The sequence below is a fragment of the Camarhynchus parvulus genome, chromosome 1, assembly GCF_901933205.1.
Source record: "Camarhynchus parvulus chromosome 1, STF_HiC, whole genome shotgun sequence".
NCBI lineage: Eukaryota > Metazoa > Chordata > Aves > Passeriformes > Thraupidae > Camarhynchus > Camarhynchus parvulus.
In genome coordinates, this window is record NC_044571.1 from 5,676,352 (window position 1) to 5,704,208 (window position 27,857).

Here is a 27,857-nt window from a genome sequence, read left to right on the forward strand (position 1 = left end):
ACATGGAGATGGACATGGAGGAGATAAGATGGAGATGGAGATGAGATGGAGATGGTGGAGATGATGGAGATGGAGATGAGATAGAAATGGAGATGCAGATGGAGATGAAATGGACATGGACATGGAGATGATGGAGATGGAGATGAGATGGAGATGGAGATGATGGCCATGGAGATGAGATGGAGATGGAGATGATGGAGATGATAGAGGTGGAGATGGAGATGATAGAGATGGATATGATGGAGATGGAGATGGAGATGGACATGGAGAGGGACATGGACATGGAGATGAGATGGAGCAGGCTGACAATGACCAGTGGGAATGTCAGTGCCCTTTAACTAGAGCCTGTCTCCACTCTGCATTCAGTTACTGCCAAAACTCATCGGGATGAAGAGCCAGAGGCACACAGGGAGCTGCCCCGTGCCCCTGGCAGCACCCATCCCCTCAGCTCCCCACTGGAGGAAGCAGGACCACCCTCAGGGACCCTGGCTGCTGTCCCAGCCCCAGAGGAGTGACACCATGGCCCCTGCACAGGACACAGAGCAGCCAGCACGCAGCCCCGGGGCTGGAATGGGGTCGTCCCTCAGCTGTGTGGAAGGAAGCCAAGGGAAATTTTTTAGGCGTCTCAGACAAGAAGGAGGTTAACTTTCTTTACTAGATAAGGCATTTTCCATCTAAATAGGACATTTCAACATGTCCCATTTCCAAACAAGCCTTTCTAGGAGGCCTGAGCAAAACAAAGTGTCAGAAACCTTTGATTTGAGCTCCTCCTGTCTCTGTTTTGACCCCTCCTGGCCTCACTTCTCTCTTTGACTTTTTTCAAGGAAGAAAAAAAGAATGTTGAAACTGGAAGGCTGCCAGCAGGGCTGAAATGTCATTTCCAAGCAGACTTGGTGGCCACACCAAACCCTGCAGGGCCGTAGTGCAGGGGAGTGTGTGACCTGTGGGGACAGTCCTGTGGCACCACGGGGCTTGGTGGCTGCAGCCACCACCGGGCTCTGCTGGGGACTGAGGGGCTCTTGGAGGTGACACCAGGTGGGGTGGCTTTTCTACCCACCCACAGAGTCAGGGGGATTAGTAGTGCTGTGGGGCCACCCTCCTCTTCTATTGGGGGCTGCTCCCTCTTGAGGTGTTGGAAGAGTTGATGGCTGCAGTCTCCAGATCCTGTTTCCCCTCTAGTTTTGTGCCATTTGCTGTTGAAATCAGTGACCTTGGCTATGGTTTCCCTTCTCCTGTGTGACTGTCACCCACCCTCAAAGCTGGCACCCAAGTAGTGCCTGATCTGCCTGGGGCAGTGTCACTTTGGAAAGTGCCCAAGGAGGAGGAGGAGGAGGAGGACCTCTCTATGACTACAACATGTCCTACGTGACATTTTGCCATGACCTGGACACAGGTCAGGTTCAGAGCCCATGCAGGTGACTCAGACACACAGTCACAGTGGCTGAAGCTCTCACTGTGCTCTGCATGGAAGCGAGGAGCCGGACAGAAAGTGGCAGAAGGTGGAAGGTGACAGAAGGTGACAGAAGGTGACAGAAGTCTCCAGGCCTGACAGCATCCACGCTTCACCACCCACGGCTGGGGTCAGTGTAAATCCACCTTCCCCAGGAAGCTGTTGAGGCAGGAAAAGCTGTGCCTCCTGAGAGCAGGGCCAAAGCCTGGCTCCTTGCAGACAAGGTGAGGAGATGTGCTGGAGCTCTGGTGAAGCTGACACCCTGCTGCTGCTGGAGGTTTTATGGCAGTGACAACTCTGAGGCTGACAGGAGGTGCCAAAATTGTGTGTGTGCCTTTGAAACGCCATAAATGCCATTCTCCACCTTTGCTGGGCAAGATGCATGAGCACAACATCTTCCTCTGCTGCAGTGCTGTGTTTGTGCCAGCCCTCGCTGCTGCTGACATTTGCCAAAAGCCTTGTGAGACAACCTCAGGGCTCAGCCACAGCAGGGAGAGCCCTTGGTGGCTCCATGGCCTCAGCCCTCAGCCTGTGCCAGTGCAGGAGCAGGGAGAAGATGCTCCAGGACTCATAGAGAGCAGCTCTCTGGGAAGCACAGAGTGGGGAGAAGCCACTGATTCATGTTTCCTAATGAATGGCATTGCCACATGACTGAAAAAAGGGGAAGTGGAGCCATGCAGAGGCTGTCTCAATACCTTCTCCCTACCTTTCCTCTTCCCCCACTTGCTCTAGCTCATCCTAGGCTCTGTCTGTTGGGATTCACTTATTTCTCCCTCTTGCCTGCTTGTTATGGTGGGTGTTTTAGGATGGGTTTCATTCTCTGTTTGCTTTAGCAATGGTTCCCCAAGGTTCAGAGGTACTTTCTTTAGCATCTCTCTTTACTCCAGCAGCCAAACCAGGACCCCCTCACAGCCAGGATCAGCACCAGGACCTGTCAGAGGGAATCCTTGCTGTGACCATTTTGTGCCATTCCCTCTCCTTCAAGAGACCCAAGTGTTGCCAGAGCCCAGCATCCTGCCCTTGGGGTGCCTGGGGGATACCTGGGCTGTACTGTCCAGTGTCAGGACCCAGGACATCCCTCTGTCTGTCCTGAGCAGCCAAGACCCCTGCCAGGGGGCTCAGAGACCCTGGCACAGAGCCCAAGATGCCTGTGGGTTTGATTATGACCTGTGGAGCAAGTTACCAACCTTATGTGAAGATCTGCAGGCCACAACAGTTTAGGTAGAATGATAGTGAAGTTATCACAGGGTAGATTTTGGGGTTTTTGGTATGGGGGTTCAGGAGGCAAGATGGAGGGAACTGGGTGTGTCCAGCCTTTCTCCTTCTTCTTCTTGGCCTCCATCTTCTGCTGGGATGTTGGCACTTTTAGATTGGTTTAGAGTAGAAGCTCACTGTCTAACATAGGTGATAGGTATTGGAAAGTAATTGTAAACATTGTACACGTAGTTTTTAGTATAAAGACATAACACTGCCCTGGGGGCAGGCAGAGTGCCTCTGACTGTCCTGCTGAGCAGACCTTGGCTGGACAGGAGAAAGAATTTTATAGATAAGATACAATAAACAACCTTGAGACCAAGAAATTTAAGAGTTCTGACTCCTTCTTCGAGCACCAGGCTGGGAAAAGAGACTTTCTAATGTATCTCGAGGTCACTCTGACCAACTAGAGACCCTGACAGTCCAGGGGAGAGGCACAGCTCCCTTGTGAGGGCGGAGGAATCTGGATTGCCTGGAAAACAGCTGGGGGTTGGAATGAATCCATAGGAGCTCCCCCACACCTCTCCCCTCTGAGGTCTGCACAGGCCCCCCTGCACAGTGTCCCACAGCTTTGTGTCCGTGCACTCTGGGATGTTCTCCAGGCTACACTGAGACTGAGCTGAAACACCTTTGGAAGCCTTTGAGGGGTGTCACCCTAGAGCAGAATCTCAGTCTGTGGGGTGAGGGAGCCCAGGTCCTGCCTTGCCATCCTCCTGTGTACAGAGCAGAGATTCAAAGTGGTGATGACAAACCCCAAGGCAGGGAATGATGTTGTTTTCCATCAGAAAGGTGCTGCCAGCCTGCTAACCAGGGGAGAGGACATTTGCCACCCACAGCACCACCCATGGGGCTGCCACCCCATGCTGTGGGTGTCCTCTCCCAGCTGGCACTGAAATCCAGGTCCTGCCCCTTGGATAACCCACCTGGGATGGGCCAAGCTCCACTGTGATCCCACCTGGAGACCCCAAGGGGAGGAGCCCACTGCCTCTCTGGGAAGGGATTGTGTTCCCACAGTGCCCAAGCCAGCAGGACACAGCCACTCCTCAGGGAACATTAATAATTTAGGGATAAACTGGAGACTCCATTGTGTTCTGAGCAGGCTGTTGTGTTCCCTTGTCAGTTCAATGTCTGAGCCCCTTCCTGCAATGCACTCAGCTCTCTGATGGATGTTTGGTACGTGCTCTTGTCCTGTCCCCAAAAAGAGGAGGGACAGCCTGCACAATTGCTTGGGAGACACTTATTTGGGTGCTGGGCACCTGTCTCAGATAATGAGATAGTCATAAAACAGGCCTCCAGAGTAAGTTCTAAACCCAAAGTAATCATCAACAGCAGGCACTCATGGTCCTCTGAAAGCTTATGTGGGAACTCAGGAAATTCTTCTGGCTGTCCTGGAGGGCTTGGGCTTGAGCCCCTGCCCGGGGGCTCAGAGACCTTGTCACAGAGCCCAAGACCCCTGTGCCTTTGATTTAGCCCTTGGAACAAACAATTACCAACCTTATATGAAGAATTGCAAGCCACAAAATTTTAAGTAGAATTATAGTGAATTTATCACAGGGTGTGAAATAGATTTTTTGGGGTTTTTAGAATGGGGATTCAGGGGGCAAGATGGAGGAATCTGGGTGTGTCCAGCCTTTCTCCTTCTTCTTGGCCTCCATCTTCTGCTGGGATGTTGGCACTTTTAGATTGGTTTAGAGTAGAAGCTCACTGTCTAACATAGGTGATAGGTATTGGAAAGTAATTGTAAACATTGTACACGTAGTTTTTAGTATAAAGACATAACACCACCCTGGGGGCAGGCAGAATCCCTGGAACTGTCCTGCTGGACAGACCTTGGCTGGACAGGAGAAAGAATTTTATAGATAAGATACAATAAACAACCTTGAGACCGAGAAATGAAGAGCTCTGACTCCTTCTTCAAGTACCAGCCTGGGAAAAGAGACTTTCTAACGTATCTCGAGGTCACTGTGACCAACTAGAGACCCTGAGAAGATTAGAAACACAAACCCTTGAAGAAAGAAGGATTGTCAATTAATTTGGAATCTCTCTGCAATCTGAGATTTGTTGAATCCCCTGGGACCAATTTCTCCTCCTCAGTTTTCCTCAGAGATTCCTGGAACTGGTCTGGGATAGCTTTTCCTGGACAGGCCTGTGTGCCAGCACCCCTGTCCCAGAGTGCACATGTGACTCAATTCCTCAGTTCTGGTTGAGGTGCCCAGGAGCAGACACTGTGCTCTAAGTTCACAGCTGTCACTAACACCAGACAGCTTTTCTGTGAAAACTAAGAGTGGGGTGAAGATGTTGATGGTCATCTCGTGTTGCAGGCAAAGGGGTAATAACACACAGCACAGCTCAGGAGCAAGACCCAAGCTGTGAAAACACACAGGGGTTGAGAGGGTGTGACCATGTTCACAGGAGTCTTAGGATGAGGGAAGAGACGAGGATCTGACTCCATGTTTCAGAAGGCTGATTTATTATTTTATGATATATATTACATTAAAACTATATTAAAAGAATAGAAGAAAGGATTTCATCAGAAGGCTGGCTAAGAATAGAAAAAGAAAGAATGATAACAAAGTCTTGTGGCTCAGACAGAGAGTCCGAGCCAGCTCTGCTGTGATTGGCCATTAATTAGAAACAACCACATGAGACCAATCACAGATGCACCTGTTGCATTCCACAGCAGCAGATAATCAATATTTACATTTTGTTCCTGAGGCCTCTCAGCTTCTCAGGAGAAAAAATCCTAAGGAAAGGATTTTTCATAAAAGATGTCTGTGACAAGAGGGAGATGTCCTCACCTTCCTGTCAGCTCAGCTGAGGGGCTGCAACTCCTACGGGAAGTGTTTAACAAGGAAGGAAAGAGTGATTGAAATCCAATTCAGTCTGCATTCAGCGCCTTTCATGAAACCAGCACATTGACAGATCTCTTCTGAGAAGGCTTGGGATGGGATGACCCAGAGCTGGCTGGTTTACGGGAATACAGCACATGGCACAGCCTCTGCATTTGCTGGATGAGGGGAACAGCTTAGTCACTGTGAGGGGAACCATTCACGGGGAGATGAAACCTTCACCTCCTGTTGCAACAGAGTTGTTGTTTCTAACTTGCCCACCACTTATGTCACCACTTGTGCGTGGCAGGCAGCTCTCCCCCACTTCCCAGCAAGCTCTCAGTGTCACTGAGTCACACCACTGATGTCCCCACGGGGAGGTGCCCAAAAATGAGTATCTCATGGGGAGCATTGCAAATACCTTGGCTGAGCAGCTGCTGCAGTGCAAGGGAGAACACGTTCATGGGGGATGATATCTGGGGAGTGCTGCAGCCTCTTACTGAAAATGCAGCTCCTCGTAAGAAGCAGAAAAGTCCTCCAGAGGCTTGACTCAGGGGCTGTGAGGCAAATGCTTTTCATCAGAGGGTAGCTGAAAATTCTCCCAGGATCAAAGAAGACTCATGCTGATCCCAGTGGGTTTTTATTCAGGGGCTGGGGGTCTGGGGCTAGGTTCACAGAGGAGTTAAGGTGTTCTTTCTGTGCAGGAGCTAAGGGTGAGGCCATCCTGGAAAAGTCTGGCTGGCAGCAGCACCCACATATCCAAGCTTTTGACAATTAAGGCCTGAGAGTGAAGGGATTAAAACCATCATTTGCCACCTCCTGTTCCTGGGCCATGGCACACAATGGGTTGGAAGAGATGATCTCACTCCCTCCTGCTGGAGCTGTTCTGCTTGACATAGATAAATTAAGTATTGATGCAAGTATTGATTACCGTTGTGCTGCGTATTGGAAAACTTAACCTCATCCTTTCGTGGACGTTTTTCCATCTCACTATAATTAGGTGCCCAGGCAGATACTCTTCCCACTGAGGGGGTGAGGGTGGGTCTTCACTGTGTCCTGTGGGTCTAGCCCAGTGCTGGTGGGCAAGGCAGGAGGAGGAGGCCCCATTGCCTCAGGGAACAAGGGACAGCACTGCCAGGACAAGCTGTGGCTGGCAGTGACAGCAGTGCCACCAGCAGAGCCCACCCCTGAGGGCTGCAGCTGCTGACTTGTGTTTAGGGGCTCTGTTGGAAGAAAGCAATGAGTGACTGGGACTGGGAGGGCCTCAAGGAGGATGTTTCTAAGGAGAAGATGTGGTCTGCAGGCACCTTTTGAAAACACCTTGATGCTTTTGCATTTTGGAAGCTCTTCACGGGCATGATGCAAAGTAGAGGCAAAGAGTCCTACAAATACCAAGAGAAGAGCAAAACCTTTCTTCCCACTTGTGGTTTGATCTATGTAATTTTCAGGTTCTGCGCCAAAATGCAAGAGTAATACAGGTCTTACAGCAGAGAGACATTTTCAGTAGAAAATGAGTAGTGTCAGTTAAAGTAACATACAAATACAATGGTTGCATGTCTATGAGGCAAAGTTAAAAGCAGAAGTACTTTCAGTAGAAATAGCTGATGGATCTCATGAGCAGAAGTAGATTTTCCAATGAGAATGCTGTCAAGGTACACCTGTGTTGGAGGTGAATCTGCCTGGGCCACTCCCAAAGCATAACAACAACCTGCCCTGAGCTTCTGACTTGGAGCCATTGATAATCTCTGGACTTTTTGAGATAAGCCATGGGGCTGTGTCCCAGTGCTATTCACTGGCATAGTGTGCATTGCTTCAGAAATAGGAAGGGAAGAATACGTCAGACAAGAACTGTCACGTTATTCACAAACAGAGAAAACAAAACTTAAATAGGACAGGTTTTTGTAACATCGTGTAAGCTAAAGCTCATCTGTCTGTCAATAAAGTCATCCCTGAGTAATAGCTGGCCCCAAGGGAGCTAGACCAAACATTTTACGGTTTATCAGCCTCTCTGTAGGGTGAATATTTGCACATGGAAGAGCTTTTTTTGTCCCTTTTTTTTTAAACCTTTCCCGAAATCAACCTAGAAGTGCATGATTTCTCACTGAAAACGTCACTGGTTTCTGCAACTGTGCCAGAATCAATAGATTCCAGCAAGGCCTTTGATGTGGAGATGTATTAGTGAAGCAAACTCACCGCAGTCTGGTTTTAATGCTTTTGGTGTGTGCGCTCTCACAGGAGAGGAGTGGAGAGAGGGAGGTGAAACAAGAACACAAAATGCATTTTACATCACACCTTATCCCACCCAGAAGCAGAGGAGCACTTAAAGCTCACAGTTCCTCTCTGGATGGTGCTCCTGTCAACAGCTTAAAGCAACATTGCCTAAAGTGGCATTTATCTTTGGGACTCTCTATCAGATTCCTCCTGATTTTGCTACAAGCGCCTTCCTCGCTGTTTATGCCAAACATGGTTAAAGTGAATCTTTGCTGCTTCTCCACAGGTTACAGCAAGGTCAGGATGAGCACTGTACATCCTTTTGTGTCCTAAATATTGGACACTTAATCCCAAAGGCTCTGTCCCAGAGGTGGAAATCCACCTACAAGGATACCTTCTGTCCAGTCTGCCTGTCAGGTTACCCCTGAGCACAAAGCCCAGCAGCCACATGGCATGTGAGGCAGTTTCCTCCTGCTTGAGGTTTAGGTTCAAAGCTTGGTGAGAAGGGATTTATCCTTGTGCTGGCTTAGACACACTTAAAAAAACAGATCCCATGGTGGTGGTGCCAGCTGTGACCAGGGGCCACACAAGGTGCCACTGTCAGCTTACAGCCCATGCAGCTCAAATTCCCTGAGCTGCACAGGTTTGTCTTATTTGCTGGACATTTTGAGAACAATCCCATAGTCCTTACACATGATTAATATGCAGTGCAATAAAATCAGAAGGCAATTCTCTTCTGCCTTAGGCTCATCACATGGTGAGTGTTGGCTTCCCTAAGATGGCAAAGGGAGGTGTTGTGATTTAAGTGTGCAGTAATGTCTTTGCTTCTGCTCATCAGACAAAAATTAGGGCCTTGGTGAGCACCATCAACCATTTCATTGCAGGTATTTCCTCCAGGTTGCTCCAAGCCTCATCCAACCTGGCCTCAAACACTTCCAGGGATGGGGCATCCACAAATTCTCTGGGCAACCTGTTCCAGTGCCTCACCATCCTCACAGTAAAAATTTCTTCCCAATATCTCATCTAACACTACTCTCTTTTAGTTTAAAGTGATTGTTCCTTGGTTTTATCACTCCAAGCCCTTTCAAACTGTCCCTCTCCAATTCTCTTGTAGCCCCTTTAGGCACTGCAAGGCTGCAATTAGGGCATCCCAAAGTCTTCCCTTTTCCTGGCTTAACAACCCCAACTCTTTCCTCATAGGAGAGCTCCTCCATCCCTCTGATCATCTTCATGCTCCTCTTCTGGGCTTGCTCCAACAGCTCATTGTCCTTCTTGTGCTCAGGACCCAAAGCTGGGTGAACTGGGGTCTCTTGAGAGCAGAAGTGCAGAAATTAGAGTTATGATCCTCCAGCTGAGGAGACAGAGGAATAACCCATGTTGAAAATGACCTGAAGAAAGAAATTAAGAGGAAAAGGAAACACTGTGCATGGTTGAAAACCTGCTTGTTCCTCAGCTCTCAGCTTCTCCACCTCCTTGAGGAACCATTTGAGTTTGATTGATTCCTCCAACTGCAGTTGAGGAGGTGACCAAGGAAAATTGTAAATACCCCTGACTCCAGCTGGTGAGCAGTCGTGGTTTGTACCTCATGGAGCTCAGGAGTCTGACAAACAGAGGCTCCTTTGCTGTTTATGGCACACAAACAGCTGTTTGAGAAAAGAAACATGTCTGCATGAGTCTGTCATAAAAGTCATACCTAAATTTTCAGGAATTTCTGGCAATAGAATCCCTTCTGTTCCACAGCTGTCTGAGCCAGGCTGAGTGCAAACTCACACCCCTCTATTCCATACAGGTGCCCATAAATCTGATAGAGAAGGCAAAATTAATGCCAGGATAACTGAATTAACTTCAATCAACCCGCTTCTTATTTTCACCAGTGCACTCAGGAGAAAAATCAAGATCTATACTATCTATTTTATCATGTCATGGCTTTGTAACACTGGAGAAGATTAATGTGCAGTAAAGCAGGGACAAAGCCTGTGAACAACTTCATGGATAAATGGTCCCTGGGCTGGTTATAGCGGTGTAAGCCAGGAGAGGCAGCATTACCATTGGTGGCACATCTCCAGTGCTGACCTGACACACATTTTGTATTCACTCCAAGGCAAGAATGAGCAAAGAGTGGCTGGAACCATTGGCCAAACAGCAAATGAGCTCAGACATGCCTGCTCCGTGCAGAGGATAACATTTCCTACAATTCCAGTTATTCACCCCTGTGCAGTAGGCTCCAAAATAGAACAGAATCACAGAATCACTAAGATTGGAAAAGACCTCGGAGATCATCGAGTCCAACCTTTGATCAGTCACCACCTTGTCAGCTAAACCACAGCACTGAGTGCCACATCAGCCATTTCTTGGACACTTCCAGGGATAAACCTTGTAAGAAGGTTGAAACCTGTCAGTGGGTAGTTAACAGGCACTAGCACCATGGGATGACTTATTTTGCATTTAACAATTAGCTATTAATCCACACAGCCTTGAGGAGGAATAGCAGCCTTTCTGCTATGTGAGCCGTCTCACAGGGATTTTCTCAGCCCTTTGAAACATCCCTGAGCACGCTGGTGGGTGTTTAATTGTGCAGAGTGGGATGCACAGTGAGACACGTCTTCACCGAACACAGGGTCACTTCTGAAGGGGCTGCCTTTTTTAAATTATTCCCTGACCACAGAAGACGTTTAAGGGCTGTGAGAACTTCCTCTGCTACTCATGTGCCTAGCAAGGACACACTTCTGAAATAAGAGCTGCAGGGGAGAATTGCCCCTGCCAACAGCCTTATCCCACCAACACTGCTTCCTCCTGCCCCACTGGGACACTTTTTGGTAACTGATTGTGCTGCTTCACCCTCCAGAAAAGCCAAGGCAATGTTTTACTGCAAAGCCCTGTGGGTGCATGAGTGCATAAGCAGAGCTGAAGGGGATTTTTTCTGGTGGGAACTTGGAGTAGGATGGATAAAAAAATCTGCTCATCTACACGTAGCTTGGGGCTGGTATGGAAGGAGAGCTGTGGGAATCAGCAAAGAGAGCAGAGGGGTGAAGGCACATGTCCATGCTCCCTGGAAATCCCCTGGCTGAACAGGACAGCCTGCCTAGGGAAGAGTTAAAAGCAGAGCGCTGGAAAGTTTGGCCAGATGACTTCCTGATGGAGTTTATACAAGTGTAGTGTGCGCAAGGACGTGTGTGCCTACGTGCCACTTCTCCCGGAGCAGCCCGAGCCCAGCAGAGGGAGGAAAAAAATAATAAAAACATCACAGATGGGTCCAGGCTGAAAACAACCATCTGATGAATGTGCAGGCTCATCACACTCCTCTCATTACAAACCTGCCAGACAAATCCATGTGATGGCTCCTCTGCTGTGTATCCCCCCTTGCCACAGAGCAAGAGGGCAGGGGCAGGGGTGAGCAGGGCAGGGAGGAGACAAAAGAGGACATTAGCAGGAGGAATTCACAGGATCCCAGAGCAGCTGCCACTCCTTCAGCTCTCAGGACATTCCCAGCAGCCAGGGGAATAATGCAGCCGTGTGCAGTCACTGGAATGCCAGGGCAGTGCAGGGGAGATGCAGAGCTGGTGCCAGGGAGATTCCAGGGAGGCACTGGCAGGGTGCCAGGGTGATGTTTGCAGGCAGGAGGTGTGATGGAATGCAGCTCCATACCTACACATGTTTGTCTCTATCCTGGGTAGAGATAGCAGTGAAATACTAACACAAGCTTGTTGGCATGGATTGTACAAACCTGGGCAGGACTTTGGTCCCCAAACTTTCCCCTGCCCCTGTGCTGGCTACATGGAAACCCTCAGGGTTACCTGAATACACTCACATGCACGTCCTGCTGTGGAGCTGTGACTGCCAGAGCTGCTAATCCTGAGGGGAATGGGCTTGCTTAGGTGCAGGAGCTGTTTAATTCCCACTGCTGTGCACTGAGTGGGGGGAGCTCTCTCTGGCCTCCCAAAAGAGAGGAGTGGGGACAATAAAGGACTGTACAGAGCAGCCTGCTTGATCTTCTGTGGGCAGATCAGTAAGAAGGCAAACTGCATATTATTCTCATTTAGCAGTAAATCAACCTTCCTCTCAATTACAGAGCACGTTTGCCTCCTCCTGCTCCTTCAGAGAAGGGTGACAGGGCACCACGTAGGAAAGGATTAAGCAGCAGTCCCCTTAGGGATGCTTAGTCAGTGAACCCGTGCTTCTCATTACATACTCCCAACCTGCTGTCACTTGATAATCTTGTGGAATGGTCTGCAAGTTTGTGCTGCCTCAGAAATTTCTGCTTGTTCACTGCAGCTGCACTCAGAGGGGATTCTCTGAGCACAGCAGGACCACAGCTAATTGCATCAGGAGGTCAGCAGGAAGGTCTGCTGAAGTGCTCCTGGTACAAACCCCACCTGCATTCTCAGAGCCCAGGCAGGTTGCTCACAGAGCCACCATTAGCTCTGAAAAGTAAAAGGCTGCACATAGAACTTGCACAAGGTAGAGCAGCAATAAATTTAAAAAAAAAACAAGCAAGCTTTCTTCCCAATATTTGAGCTGACTTTGGAAAGCAAGACATACAAATATTAGAAATTGGCCATATTTATAAAATGAGCATTTTATTAATTGATTTCTTTTAGGTCAAAATACTAACACTGAATACTATCATCTGGCCACACAGATTCCAAAAGTCATGTTATTTTATTTAGCTGGTCCCTTTTTGTTTAATTTTTTTATTAAGTCCAAACACTTATCTTTGACTAGAGCAACAACAGATCCCAAACTCTTGAGTGCAGTTCTCTGGAAAGCAGTTTTGAATTTTGACTTACTCTGTTGATTTCATGGGTATTCCCATATTTACATTTCTATCAAAGACCTCTGTCATTTCCATCTCATTTCTCTACTCCCCAAAGCAAAACAAACCTGTTGTGTGACAACACACAAGTCAGATAGGGAAATTAGGAGGAATATATTTTACATTTTGCAGCCTTCCAGTACCCACAGGGAGCTTACAGATAAAGGGATAGTTTTGACAGGGGAATGGCTTCAAACTGAGACTATGTTTAGATTCAGTGTTAGGAAGAAATTCTTTGCTGTGAGGGTAGTAAGGCACTGGGAAACGTTGCCCTGGAAGTTGTGGATGCCCCATCCCTGGAAGTGTTCAAGGCCTGGTTGGACAGGGCTTGGAGCAGCCTTGGAGATAGCAGGCTTGGAGACAGTGGAAAGTGTCCCTGCCCATGGCAGGGGAGTTGGAACTGGATGATCTTTAAGATCCATTCCAACCCAAACCATTCCATTATTCTGTGATTCTTCTCTGCTTCTCTGCACTGGGAGCAAGAAGCCTGCAAAAGATGAGGTCAGGGAGTGCAATGGCAGATTCAGAGCTTTATTTTCTACCTCTTTGCATTTCACCCTCCATACAGATTAGCATGGGCTCAAGCCTGCCTGAGTAGTATCAGGATGAATCCAGATAGTGGAAAAGAAGTGATTTCATCTCAGTGCAAGCATTTCACACTGGATTGTCTCCCGCTTGAGCTGACGTGTTAAACAGAGCTGTTTACCAGCCTGTGGTAAACTCCATTTACCCTGGGTACACAGCCTGCCCTGCTCTGCAGCCAGGAATGTCCCTGCTCCTGGGTGGCTGCCTGAACCCAACCTGAGAGCACAGAGCAGGGCTCAGACTCCCTAGCTGAACAACAGACATCTGATGCCAGCCACTACAGAAGTGCCCCTGTTTGGGTGGGAAGGACAGGCAGCACGAAACCATTGGGGATTCATACCAGATTTATTCCAAAACCAAAGAATCAAACCCAGCTTTCCTGAGAAACAAGCTCCCTTCTCAAAAAAAAAAAGAAGAGTAATTTAAGGTCAAATACTTTCACCCTAAGCAACATGAAGGGAAGAATGGCAAAATTTGGTTGGCATCCTGTGCGGTTTACCAGCGGTGCCTGGATTTGGATTTGGGGGAAGGCTGCAACGTCACAACACTGCCCAGCAGCTGAGTGACATCAGGTCACACTATGTGGGAGAATGCCACACAGAAAAGGTCATTCCCTGGCCTCCAACCCAGCCTGTCCTACTTGGAAAGAGGGTTCTGTACTGGGCAGTGGTTTGTTCTGGAAAATGCCTTCTCAGGCTCAGCTTCTGTCACCCGAGCCCCTGACAGCAGCTGATGCCAGGCAGGAAAGATCTGGGCATGCACAGGTGCTAGGGAAAAACAGAGATGTCTAAAGGAATGGTCATTTCTTAGGAAGAGAAGAGGAACAGGTCACTCTGGGGCTGGCCAGCCAGTACACAGTGTTTCACAAACATATTGAAGTGTTTGTGAAAGTGAAGTGGCTGCTCAGAGCTGCCCAGAAATGAGCTCGACCCTCTTAGCACAGCCACAGCCTCTCTTGCAGGACAACTTCTCCCTCTTTTTCTTCTTTTTGGAGTTTTTCCTGAACTGCTGCAAACTAAACTCAGATCCTCAGGGGCTGGCAGATGCCATCACTGTCTAGCATTACCCCCATGGATGTAACCTGTCATTTCTGTGTCCTCCCACCAGTACAAATTGCTGTGGTTACCATGTAATAAAGCAGCTGCCAGCTCTCCATGAGACAGCTCTGTGTCCCTTGCCCATCCATGATCCCCTTTCTGCCCAGCCCCACAAAGCCCTGGACAATGGAGCCAGTGTGGTCCCCAAAGTGTGGCAGTGGGGCACATGCCAGCATTGCCAACCCAGAGCAGTCTCACACAACCTTCAAGTGAAAACCAACCTCCTCAGCAGGCACTGTACTTGATTTTGCAGGAGATATCCAGGAGCCCTCTGGCACCCTGATTTTAATGAAAACAGTTGTGATAGTAGCTTGGTATTCCTTGAAAATGGCACAGGCACTCACTAATGTGTATATTAATAATCACTGGGAGCAGAGCTGGTGTTCCTGGTGGTGCTGCACTGTGCCTTGCTCTCCCTTCCCTCCAACCATTGGTACCCAGAAGAGTGTGTTTCCAGTCTCACAGGGATTCTGCCCTGCCTAATTTGTTATATTTGTGCAACCAGAGTCTTACTAAGGGACTGCATCCAAGCCAGGCTCTGGCTTATCTCCACTCAGTGAAATGCCACTTGTAGACCTGATGGTCCCGCTGTTGTGGCAGGTTGAAAAGGGAAGCAGATCCTAAATTCCCCTAGTTCTGGGGCATAACTGAGTTTGTGTGGCCAGCAGTGAGGTCTGGAACATCCAAAGGGAGGTGTGGTTCAGTGCTCAAGATGTAACATTCAAAGCCTGGCTTAGGGCACGTTAAGGAAATGCAGCCACCAAACCTCTGGCACTGCCCATCATTAAAAATGCCCCATGATTTGCTCCCCATACAAGGTGCAAGACAGGCATCTGTACCTGTTAGTGAGGCAGAGAGGGAGGGCACTTGGGCTTCTCACAAGGATGCATTTCTCACCCATTTGGCACCCATGGAAAGGGTGATGTCCTCTCAGGGTGCCAGGCTCAGCGACCAAGCCATCAAGAAAACACATTGTTAAGTGCTGGGATCCTAAAATGAGCTATCAGCTCTACATGGCCCATGCAGTCTAGCAGCTGCTTTCACACACCTTCCATGTCCCCTCCCATCCCTGCTCGTGCAGCCACTGTGGCCAGCACAGCACCTTAATCCCAGCATCCCAAATATGCCTGCCTTCCTTCCCCACACAGGCATTCAGTGTGGGATACTTGGCTCAAGGCTTAGGCTGCTGGAGCTGGGCTGCAGGCAAACCCCACCTCTACTGAATTCTGTGGCAGTTTTACCTTTGATTTCAATGGGGAGTTAATTTTGCCCTGTGTGGTGATAATTTGTTGCTTGGCTGTGACCTTGCAGAACATCAGGCAGAGCCCATCTCCATTCTCATCCCCATCCTGCTCTGACAAGCAGTCATTCTCATACCTCAGTTTCCCCCTCTGTATCTAAAAGGAAACCCAAGTTGAAAATGCACCTTCCCCTTCCTTATGAAGTTCTTTGATACAGAGATCTAAAATACAACACAAGATCCAACAGCGACCTTCACTTTCCTTTACCGTGTCAGACCCATTTAGTGGCTATTTATGGCAACCTGGTCATTAGCACTACAAGAACACACTCAGCACAAAGAAAGCTTTAAACCACAGATTTGGGGTGTGCCAGGCTGTCAGAACACCATTGTACACTACTTTCCTCCTTGTCCTATCAAAAGACAAAAGCCGCATTTGATGATTGAAGACACAGAAACCAGAATAGCAACAGGAGCTCCTCCTGCAGAAAAGGAATTCCGTATTTCCTAAACCCCACATCCCTCCTTTCCTCCACACTACTTGGTCTCTTAGGAGCTCTCCACAAAGGGATCAGAGCAGGACTTCTCTCCCAGCTTTCTGTTCAGCCCCTCAAGCCAGACCTGGGCTAAGCTACTCCAGCAGTGTCAGGAGAGCTTCTGATGTGCACATGTTTTTTGCAGCTTTGTTTTCAGATAAACAAGGGAGCAGGCAGATGATGTGGGATGTGGACAGCCTCTTTGTCAGGCATGGAGCTGCTGCCACATGCTGGCATCCCACCATGTACTAGTGAAAAGGTTTTTCCTTTCTGTGTTTCTTCCCATGGGAGATTTCAAGGGTGAAAACTCATTGGAAGAAGGTAATGCATCTCCTCCTGAATCAGGAGAGATTTTTCATTTACGCTTTCAAGTTCTCTCATAGCTCTCTTAAGACCTATGGCCCTTTCTCTCTGGCTCTCTTCCTGCATCAGAGCTGCTCAGTTCTGACTCTAGAACCAGAGGAAGAGCAGATGCCTTTGCCTCACTGGAACACACAGATAGTGACAACACCTGAGTTAACCAGATCTTTCATGACTTTCCTTCTGAACTAAAATCAGGCTGGAATGGGATATTTATGTTCAGATGTGGAGAACAGTGAGATTGTCTCACAGAGGAAAAGAACCTAAGAATCCTATTATGAAAACATAACCTCCTGATGGGCTTAGTTTTAATGAAAGCAGTTGTGATAGCAGCTTGGTATTCCTTGAAAACCTGCACAGGCACCCACTAATGTATAAATAGTCACTACCTCATTTCTTGTCTTTCATTCCATTTAAATTCAAAATGCCCATCTGGCTATGATGCCAACAAATAGCAAACCAACTTCAGTCTTGATCAGTCCTGGGGATGTTCTCACAACTCTGTGTAAACACCTCTGTGTAAGGCATGGGTTTAGTAATATTTCCCAGCTTGGATATGATGGAAGTGGACATCCATACTTTCCTTAAAGAGGCAGTATGTTGAGCAAGTGGATGCAGCAATGAGGGAAATATAAAACTGCAGAATAAGACCAGATCTGACCATGAGCACTTTATGAGGTGTCACACCTCTGGCTGCTTGGAGGATGCTGTGCAGTCCTAAAGGATCTCTTTTGCTCTCCATATTTCCTGGAACAAGAGGCTTAGAGGTATTTTATGGTTGACATAGATAAGCTGTAATGAGGGGATTCATTCCTCCCAGAAAATGCACCACGCAATGACTGGGGAACACCTTTCTGCCCAGGAGGTGAAACTGTGCTGGGAATCACGTAAATGCAAGGCAAGGCCATCCTGAGAAAGCTCTGTTTGTTTATTGACTGTCAGTTTAGCTGGAGATTAGATAAAGCTTAATTAATCAAGCGCAGTTATGCTTTTGAGGTTAAATTCTTACACACAGATTAAAATTATTGCTGAAAGTCACAGGCTGACTCCAGCAGAAGCCAAGGGAAGAGGGAACATTTTAACCACTGACTCAAAGGGGCCTTTTTTTATAAAACAATCCATATTAATGAGTGGCTATCAGCTCCATGCTCACAGCCTCCATTGCTTGGCAGAGCAGCATCACCCTGGGAAAAGCCCCAGAAGCAATCTCTCAAACATGCCCTTTTATGACCCCAGATATCTATTTTCTACATTCATTTGCAAATGCCCTGCAACATGTAGTCAGAAAGAGATCAGATGCACTGACTCAATGATCTTAAAGGTCTTTTCCAACCTAAATGATTTTTTAATTCTATGATTCTATATTGGAGCTGGCCTTTTATCATTGGGAAAATGCCAACTCATTTACGTGAATGTTCACAGGATAGCTGTGGCTTTGCAAACATCTTACCAGAAACCTTCAGGGTCACGGTCATCTATAAATAGGTATCAGCAGCAGCCTCATTCTTACCAAAAAACATACCAGAACCTCTATATCTTCCAAGCAGATTCTGGTCAAACAAGTTAATGTGTCACAATTAGTGCTTCTTGTCTTTCACACTATTTACATTCACAATGCCATCCTCTGGATGATCAAATAATTCCCCTTCCTATTCTACTGATCAACTGAATTCCCAATAAACTCAGAACACAATTCTTTCCAAATCCTTTATAGGAGTCAAATTCATGCCCGCTCATACCACTACAGCTGCCAAAACTGGATGGTTAAGTGGCAGCCAAATGGAAAAGAAATGGACTGAAACAGGGATAGTGGCTGAGGACAAGAATGATTCTCAGCAGGAGGGGTGACCACCTCAAGCTCCTCAAGACACCTCTAGAAATAGGACTAAATAACAAAAGGGTATCCCAAAGTCTGAAAACACCTCGAGTTCATGAACCAAAGTAGCAACATGAAAGAGAAGAAGGGAAGGTGGAGTAACTGCAGGCAGAAGAATTTTGTTGACCCCTTTCCCAACTGAAAACAAAGCCCAGAACCCAGGGCTGGGGACAGCGAGGCAAAAGGCAGCAGAAAGGAGGTGAGCAAGAGGAGAGGCTGTGGCCAGCTGATGTCCAGACCTACAGCCACAACGTCAATGGGAGCAAGGCCAAAATGACATTGAATCTGCAGAAGCACCATCAAAATAGCATCCCCCCAACAGAAACGCCACGAGTCTGAGGGTCAGCCAGGCCAGCTACTGCAGCAGTCAGGCGCTTCCCAGGGGATGAGTTCCAGCTCATCCAGCTGACCTAACTTTGGCTCTGTCCCCGGCTATCGCGCCAGTGCCGTGTCCAACCATCCAGCGGGGCCACAGCGCCTTTCAGCGGGACTAGGGGATCACTGGGACAGCAGATCTGGTGTAGTGGGAGGCAGGAGCCATGAGGGGGTACCTGACAAACTGTCCCACTTCTAACCTGGCTGCATTTACAGATGAGGAGCTGAGTGTGTCCCTCTGGGCAGTAGGGATGGGTATGCCAAGGAGAAAAAGTGTCAGGGAAGAGGAAGGCATTCCAAACGACCTGAGGAGTCTGTCCGTGCTGCCTGTGGAGCTGGCCAAAGGAGCAGAAATGGTGGGTGGGAAGATAAAATGATCTGTTAAAACATTTGCATTACATGTGGAAGAGAAGATAAGGAAGATAAGTTACAGCATGCTAAGACTACCAACAGTAATTTCCATTTTCCTCTGTGACACACACATTGCCCCCTTCTGTGTGTTTTCCTGTGGAAACAAAGAACTTTTCTCCTCTCCCCCTGACTTTAATAACTTTTGAACTTATTGGCTAATTTTGACTGAATTTATTAAGAGGCAATGACATCAAAGATATCATCCCTGTAAGAGTTTGTCAGGCCAGGCAAAGAAAATAATTTTCCCTATTTGAGAGACCAATATAACCTCACCATTTTCTAAGCAACAGAGAATCCATGGGTGCACAAGCCTCTGAAGGGGTGAGAAAGAAAAAGGGCAAGAGAGGTGTCCAAGCACCAGAAACACCTCTGGCCAAGCTCTCTTGATTGAGGCCAGTTAAGCACTAGACACAGTATGGAGTTGGTAATTCCTTGGAAGACATTCTACTTGAAATGGGAAAAAACAAGCTCCCTTTTCCTTGCAGGTGCACCACAGATTTCAATTCCAGGGCAAATACGAGAATAAAATTGTCTTTTATATCCTTCCTTCTCACTCCTTCCCTTTCCCCCTGGGGACAGAGCTCTCTCCTGCCTCCAAAGCACAAGTGACTGGGAGGCCATTTGGCATGGCTGCTCTCCTGTTTTTTGGCTGTACACAGGCACTGTTAAAAACCAATCCACATAAACCACCGGGATAGGAATGGAAAGTGTAGCACAGTGATCATACTCCTGGTAGGAGGCCAAATGCTAACAGTGCAGAAGCCTGGATGGGTTTGTTAACCTATTAAAATAACATAACTCTTGCCCCACCAGCACATTCATACGTGGCTTCTGCCACAACAGGTCAGTAAAGATTTATTTACCACGCCTGCAGCACGAAATGCTGGCTGGACCCTGCTGGGAATCTGCAGAAAAATGCAGTAAACAGCAACAAACATTTTGGTGCTTCTCCTTTTGCTGAAAGAGAAGCCTCCAATGGTGGCTATAAATCTTTTGCTGCCACTTGCACAGGGTATTTACTAATTACAGCATCAGCACGTCTTGTGCCAGTTGTAGGTCATCGGGATAGCCTAGAAAAGGAACAGAAATAGTTTTGCAATGAAGGCAGGCTCAAAGAACGAATGTCTCAGCACTGATCTCTCCACAGCTCTGGCAGCAGCACTAGGAAACTGAGGATCACAATGCAGAGAACAAGGATGTTAATTCTGCCTAAATAACAGACTGCGTTTCCTCTACCCGGCTGTTCTGAGGAGCTAATTACACACATTCCCGAATCAAAGAAATATAAAACAGTCTGCAAATGATTGCAATGTTGATGTGTTGGCAGTCCAAACCATGACATATGGTCCTTCAGTTTGCTGTCCTAGAGAACAGGCTCACGAGCAACCCTCGTAAGGCAAAATTATGTCGTAAATAACAGAAAGAGGCTGACTCTAGAAACGAGCTTGAGGTGACCTCCCTTCTTACCCCCACAAGAGACAGTCAGCATTTCACAGAGCTGCTGCCAACCTGGTCATAGGTCCCCAGATGTACCTCCCTTGAGGGGGAAGGAAGGTGAATCATATCCAGGCAGGATCCTTGCTCAGTCAATACCCACACGCAAACTTTGCAAAGCCAAGATTTCGGCACCAGCTCCGGCCAGACATGTGGTGTGCCACCAGCCCTGCAGCCGTGTGCCAGCCCCTGAGGCACTCAGCAGCAGGATCCAGACCTTCAGGCTCATCACTGGACTCCCATCGTAGACCTGGTGGAGTGAGGAATCCCTGCACACCCAGGAGGGCAGAGGGGTGAGGCACGAGCACGCCGAGGGCTTTCACACACCTTCATCCACAGCAGGCGGAGCGCGTTCGTCACTGCGGGCCCAGCCAAGGAGGTGAGCATTGACCCAGTGCCACAGGGCTTGGGACATTCCCAGAGGGAGACCCTCCTCTCTCCTCTTCATCCTCCTCCTTCATGCTGCCCTTGTGTCAGAGACTGGCAAGATTGATGCCTTGGGATGTTTTGGGATGCAGGTGTGTGGGGCAGGGCAGGTGGGGCCTTGTCCTGCACCTCACAGCCCACCCCTCTGGAGCCTGTGTCCCAGGTGCCAGTCGTGGGCACAGCACGGGCAATGCTCCACACCCTCCCCTGGAACCTGTGACGCAGCTCCTGAGTGGCAAAGTGACCAGAAGTCCCACCTGGGAGAAGGGTTCAGGAATGATGAGGTCTTTGGTGTCGAGATGACTCTGAGGTGATAGAAAGTCTCTTTTTCTCAGCCTCGAGACTGAAGAAGAAGACAGGATTCCTCGGCTCTTGTTCTCAAGGTTGTTTATTTTCTCTTATCTAATACACTGTCTTTCTGACCTGCTGAGGTCTGTCCAGCAGGTTGGGTTGAAGCACACTGACCACCCTCAGGGCGGCGTTATCTTTTTATACTAAAAACTATGTATACATTATTTACAATAATTTTCTAATACTTATCACCTATGTTAGTGTCATGGTTTGACACAGTTTGGATTTGTCACAGTTTGTCTTTAAACTAATCAAAATGTCACCATCACAGCAGAAGATGGAGGACAAGAAGAAGAAGGAGAAAGACAGAACACACTCAGATTCTTCCATCTTGCTTCTTGAACTCGCATTCTAAAACCCCAAAATTCTACTTTTTCATCCTGTGATAAATTCGCTATCATTCTACTCAAACTCTTGTGGTTTGTAACTCCTCACACAAAGTTGGTAATTGTTTCCATGGGTTAAAATCAAAGGCACAGGTGTCTTTGACTCCTTGCCAAGGTCTCTGAGTCCGCTGCCAGGGTCTCGAGTCCTCCAGGGCAGCCAGAGGAATGTCCTGGGTTCTGACACACGAAGGCCAAGGTGTATTTAAGGCTGAACACAGGGCGATCATGTTTATCCAGACGCTACCTCTCCTCTATCACCGCTGGAACCCAGGAGTTGGTAACTATATGTGTGCTTTTCCATATCTTTTCTGTCTCTCTCTCTTTCTCCTTCTTCTTCTAATTCCCTCTGCTTGGAATATTTTGAGTAACTTAACATCAAACGGGCTTAAATTTTGCTGAGTTGAATGGGCCAAGTTAATGCTGTGAGAAGTGTTTTGTGTTGATTGAATGTTGTACCAAACATTTTGCCAAACTTTTGCTGATTTTCTAAATTTTCTCTGTGAAATCTTTAGTGTTGTTTTGACCCCTTAAGAATATCTCATTTTGACCCCTTAAGAATGTCTCGTTTCTCCTGTGCATCCAACTCAGAGTACATGAACCACTGTTCAGCCCTTTTAAAAGGCTCATCAAGGTGGTTGATTGGACCCTTACACCTTGCCTGAGCATTTCCTCTTCCTCCACTCCAGCAGTGCCTCACTTCCTACCTTTGCAGCCTGACCCAGTGTCACCATCCCCACCTTGGGCCCTGCTCAGCTCCCCAGGTCACTCTCTATCCCCCATGGACACCCAGTCCAGCAGAACCCCTGAGGACCAGGCCACTGCTCCTCCCTGGCAGGCAGAGAAGTGATTTTCCCTGTGCAAAGGTTAAGGACAGAGCTGATTTATTTTCTCCTTGCCCTCAGGGATACAAAGTTCAGCTGCACAGAACAGCATCCCTGCATCGAGCGGCTCAGAGCACTGAGATCAAGATTTTGGCCCAGAAGAGAGGTAACCCTGGCTCCCCTGCCTTCATCCTCAATCCACCCTCCTCCTGCTCCATCAGGACTGCAGGGCAGGAGGAACAGGCAAGGAGGAGTTTGACCTTCACTGCTCCTTCCTTAAGGGCATTGTTTTGAGCTTGTAGCTCAGAATGGATAATTTTATGTGCTCAGAATCTACTGTGGACGTCATTAATCCAGAAAAGGCTAAATGGACACAGAACCTTTGCACTTGCCTGCCTTACTGCACACTGAAATCCCAAATTCTGGTGTGCTGAGGGGCTGTTGGTTGCTTTGCTCTCATCCTGCCTGTGTTTGGCCTTCAAATGGGCAAATGTAACTCTGGTAAGAGAGCAGAGGAAAGCTCAGAGAGGCCACAGGAGCATTGTGCCTCTTCGGAAGGAGACAGCAGATAAACAGGATTAAGGAATTTTGCATAGTTCAACGTGCCAGGTCCTGTGAAGAGGAAATGTAGGCAGTGCCTGCAGCCGTGATTCAGAGGAGAAGCCTTTGAAATGCTTGCCAGGCAAAATGTGTTAAGATACAAGCTGCTTTTCGTCTGTAGCAGGGTGCAGTGCAGGGAACAGCCCTCCCTCTGCGGAGCCCACCCCACGCCAGGCACAGTCTGTGGTGCTTAGACAGATTTCAGGAGCCCTGGGAGCCAAGCAAAGCAGTCCTGATTCTGAGTCACAGCCTGGTGCTGGAATTTAAACAGGGAGATCCCCTGCAAGATGTTCTGTTCTGGACCAGACTGAAAAATTTCACCAAGCATTGGTTTCCCAGGAAGACCTTAATTTTTTTCACCTCTTTTTTTCTGTTGTTGTTGAAAAGTGCTGAAAACTAAAATATTTAGAATGGGGCTGGTTGTATTTGGTGTTTTCCTTAGGGGAAGGGGCTGGATCTGGGGTTATGTCTAGAGAAAGTGTTGGGATTTCCAGGTGAAACTGGCTTGTTCTGACACCTGTTCTCACAGCAGCAGGTGTGTCCTGAAGTGGTTTGGGCTATGCCCTGTGGAAATGCAGTGTTAGAGACTCTGTCCTCAGCAGTCTTTCTGCCCAGGAGGAGAGGATACACCTGTAACTCACCACTGCTCTGGGACAAGAGAAGCTGCCAGTGTCCCTCTCCAAAACCAGAGCCCTTCATATCCTCTCCTCACTCCTGGTGAACACTGATTTTTGTGAGCTCTCTGTAAGCCAGCACACAGTGAACCCTGAGAGGGCTCTGCTTATCAACTCAAGGGAAAGATATTGGGAGAAAGGGCAGGAGCACTGCAAAATGAAATTCCTGCTGTGTGATCAGCTCCACGGAGTGCCCTCCCAGCCTGTACGGTGTCACTGGGCTGTCATGTTCATCACAGAGCAGGTTTGGTTGGGGTGATTGGTGGCTCTGCCTTTTTGCCCCAGGTTTGGCAATTTCAGACAGGCCGTTTGGCTGGGGATGCAGCACAGAGCCAGGTTTGGCCACTTCAGTGGAGCTGGGGAAAGGGGGCAGAAGAAAATCAAGGCAGAAACCAGCACAGCCTAAGCATTCTCTGTGGCACAGGGACAGCATCCATTATCCCTCTGGAGACGGACTGAGACCATGCAAGGGGGGCTGGTGCAAGGTTTTGGAGATTTCCTGAGTGCCCAGGGTGCTCATAGAGAATTTGGCTGTCTCTACAAGCAAGGGGAGTGGGGCAGCCCTCAGGCATCTGCCAGAGATGGAAAGTGGGGCTGGTGATCCTCAATGAGAGCTCCAGGTTGGGTAACCCAGACTTCTTTGCAAGAAGTCTTCACAACTGGAGTATTATATTTCTAACCAATTCCATCTAAAATGAAGAAAAATCTAAGCTTTTAATATTTTTTTTTATTTTTAGGGTTTGTTTAATTCTTTATTTGCAGATAGTAATGCAAAAAGGTTTCTTCAAAGTTGGTCTGGACAATGTTCTGTTAAAACTCCCATACAAGGGGCACCCACCACTAGTGAATAATAAGGAACTGAGTGAGGAGTCAGGTCTGGTTTCCCTGCATCTAAGTAGAATTTTCTCTCTTTCACATCATATCATACTTGTTCTACCCCTCAGGGTACTGCTGTCCTTGGATGAGGCTTTAGTGGGGCTGTTCAATCCTATTTGAATGGACTTCCAGACAGCCTAGACAGCTGAAAGCTGCACAGAATGCAGGACAGGACTGTTGGGGTGGGGAGAAGCTGCTTCTCCAGATGAGGTCTCAGCTGTGTTGAGCAGGTTTCCAGAGCAGCCCACCCCTCTCCTGCTCTGCTGGGCTTGGGGGGATGTGGGGAATCTGCTTTTCTGGCCCATTCCACAGAGCTCTGTGTCCAGCTTCACTGTCCTGCCACTCCAGACCTGCTGGCTGTGAGGAGCCTGCAAGAGCAATGCCAAACGGGCAAGAGAAGATGTAAGCATGGGAGATTTGTCAAAGAAAACTTTAAAAAAAGTCATATATCCCACAGCAGTCCAAAGTTATAGCTCAGCTGCTAAAAAGGTGGAATTAAATAGGTCAGGCTGTAGAGCTGTGCCACTCTCTGCCAGCTAAAGGAACTAACTTCTCATCTGTTAGACTGTTTCATCTTTTGCTGTTACAAGAATCCATCTCTCTGCTAGTAATGATGTCAAATAAATCTTCACTAAAATGTAAAAATGTTTATGATTATACTTACTGACCCGTTCCTTTATTAAATGAGGACAATAGGATGATGCCTTGATATTTACTAATGGGTTACTCCCATCTAACCTTTTCTTGTTCATCCAGATCATCTGTTTTCATTTCACCATTCAATGGCTGCCAATAAAATTAAGTCAATTAAATTAAAGGTCTATTATGTTCTTTCAAATCAGGCTGAGGCCTTTTTTTCTTTCCCCAGTCAATGCTCTGAGAAGGTTTTTGATAGGGCAGCTGGGAAATCTGGAGCAGATTCTCCTCTGCTGGAAATTAGTTTAGCTTTTCAGAAATCAATAGAGAGGCATCAGCTTACCCCAGCTGAGGGGCTGAGCCCTGATGTGTGGGAATAAGCCTCAAGCCTGTCTTTGGGCCAAGTTTTAGGTCTGGAATCACTCCCCCATGCAATCTCAAAGACCTTGTCTACTTATCAAAGTGTTAGAAGTTACTTATAACATATATGGTGCATTTACACCATCATCTCTTCCCCATGGAAATACCCCTAGCCCAGTATAAAAATGGCCTTTTATATTTAACTTTAAATGTGAGCTATTGCCAAGAGGCATAAGTGAAATTGATAAAAGAGTCTAATGTCATATCATAGAGTCTGCATGAAGCTGTCTTCTTTGGTTTTCTGATATTAAAACAGTTTATTGTAAATTTTCCTGCATAAACAAGACCTTAACATCTTATTAAGTGATTTTTAAAATAAAACCAAGGAAGAATGTTCTACATCCTAACGAAAACCTAAAGATTGCAGATCTTTTAGGCAAAATTCTTACAGGGCTAGTGAAAATGTCAAGAATAAACCTAACCAAGGCACCATCACCTTGCTCAGGTGACAATCCTGAAAGCTTTTTTCAACTCCTAAGTGGTGAGCCTCCCTTAATGCTCTGAATGCCTTGTTAGAAGTCATCTGTAAACTCTTAACTCATCATCTCAGTGCTACTATTGTATTTGAAGCCCCAGCCCTCTGTTAGCAATCATCCCAAAGGGCTGGTGCACAAGTAGAAAGTGATTTGTCTTCTTGCAGACTTGGTGGCAAAGTTAGCACAATCCCCACCAAGCCTAGGCAAACTCTGCTGTGAAAGGAAGGCAAATAAAGACCTGCAAGGGTTCCTTCACAGAGGCTGAGAAAAGAGACAATGTTTACCCAAAAACCATAAAGCAAACTCGGGAATTAAGGCTGAACAGCTTTGTGTGTGTTTCCAAGTGAGAGATTTTGTAAGCAAAGCTTTATTTAACTCTCTGCTGTCACAAATTCAAACAGTGAAATGGCTCCTAACCCTAATTAACTCGAAATGTTTGACATCTTAGGAAAGCCTTGGAGCACAGAAGGGCTTCCTATCAGCCAAACCTACACTGCAGACCAAAAGTTTTCCTATTCAAATGTCAGTTTTTCAATTTGCATCAGGCATCATAAAAACTACAAGCAACCTCACACAAGAGCCAGCAACCTTTTTGGCTCCTAGAGTGCATTTTTCTAGGATAAAAGCTTTAAAGTGATCTACAGAATTCTAAATGCAAGCAGAAAATCCCAACTTCTTCTTAGACTCTAGGGGTGTGGAAATGGGCGCAAGTGATTCAGTCCCACAGTGAAAAGGCAAAGCAGAAATGTCCCTTGCATGGTGTTGCAAGAGGGGTAGGAAAAGAGAACAAGGTCAGACCTTCCTCTGAGCTGATCTCTCTGCCACTGGGCAGGGGCTGGATCAGACACAACCCAAAATTTCTACTACTACTACTCAGGCTAGTGACTGCCTAAGGCTAGAAAGCTTAACCCGCTCTTTCCTCAAAGGCTCTTGTCTTTCATTTGTGCAGTTCCAACTCTAAATGGCCTCTGAAATGATGCAAACAAGATCTGGTTGCTCATTGCCTGTTAATGACCCTGCTGCTGTGCAGCTCCATCAGCTCTGTGTAGAGCTCATTTCTGCTGAACAATCACAGCTCAGTGGCTGGAAACCCAGAGATCATCAATTTCAAGAACTGCAGAGGTGAGCTTCCTCCTGGGAGATCCAAAACTCCCGCAATTGTCAAATTAGTGGAGCTCTGTTGGGGTAAAAGGGAATGAAGAGAACACTTACTTGGCAATTTATGTGCTGTATCAGGAAAACGTTATCACCTCTGACATATCAGGGAGATTCTGTGTTTACTGACACCTTTGCAACACAACAGTGATTTTGATGAAATCCTTGGGTAATGATTACATCAGGAGAGTTACACCACTGAAAAAAAAATTGCAGCACTTTCCATCTGTGCTGCACATTAGACACCAGTGCTGATGCCTTCCATGGGGTTATTCCTGTGTAGAAGAGAAGCAGGAGAGCTCAGGTTTCTGTGTTTCATCAGCTGAATGTGGGAGCCACAGCCTGGAGAGCTTGGTGCTGCTGAGAGAGAAAGGGAAAGGGATGCTTATACCTGATGTGCTCACAGGAGCAGGGTTGGACCAACAGAAGCAGCTGGAAAAGGAGTTCTCCATCTCCAGACGTGCATCGTGTCTGTAACTCACTGACAATGGTGGGTTTTAACAGGA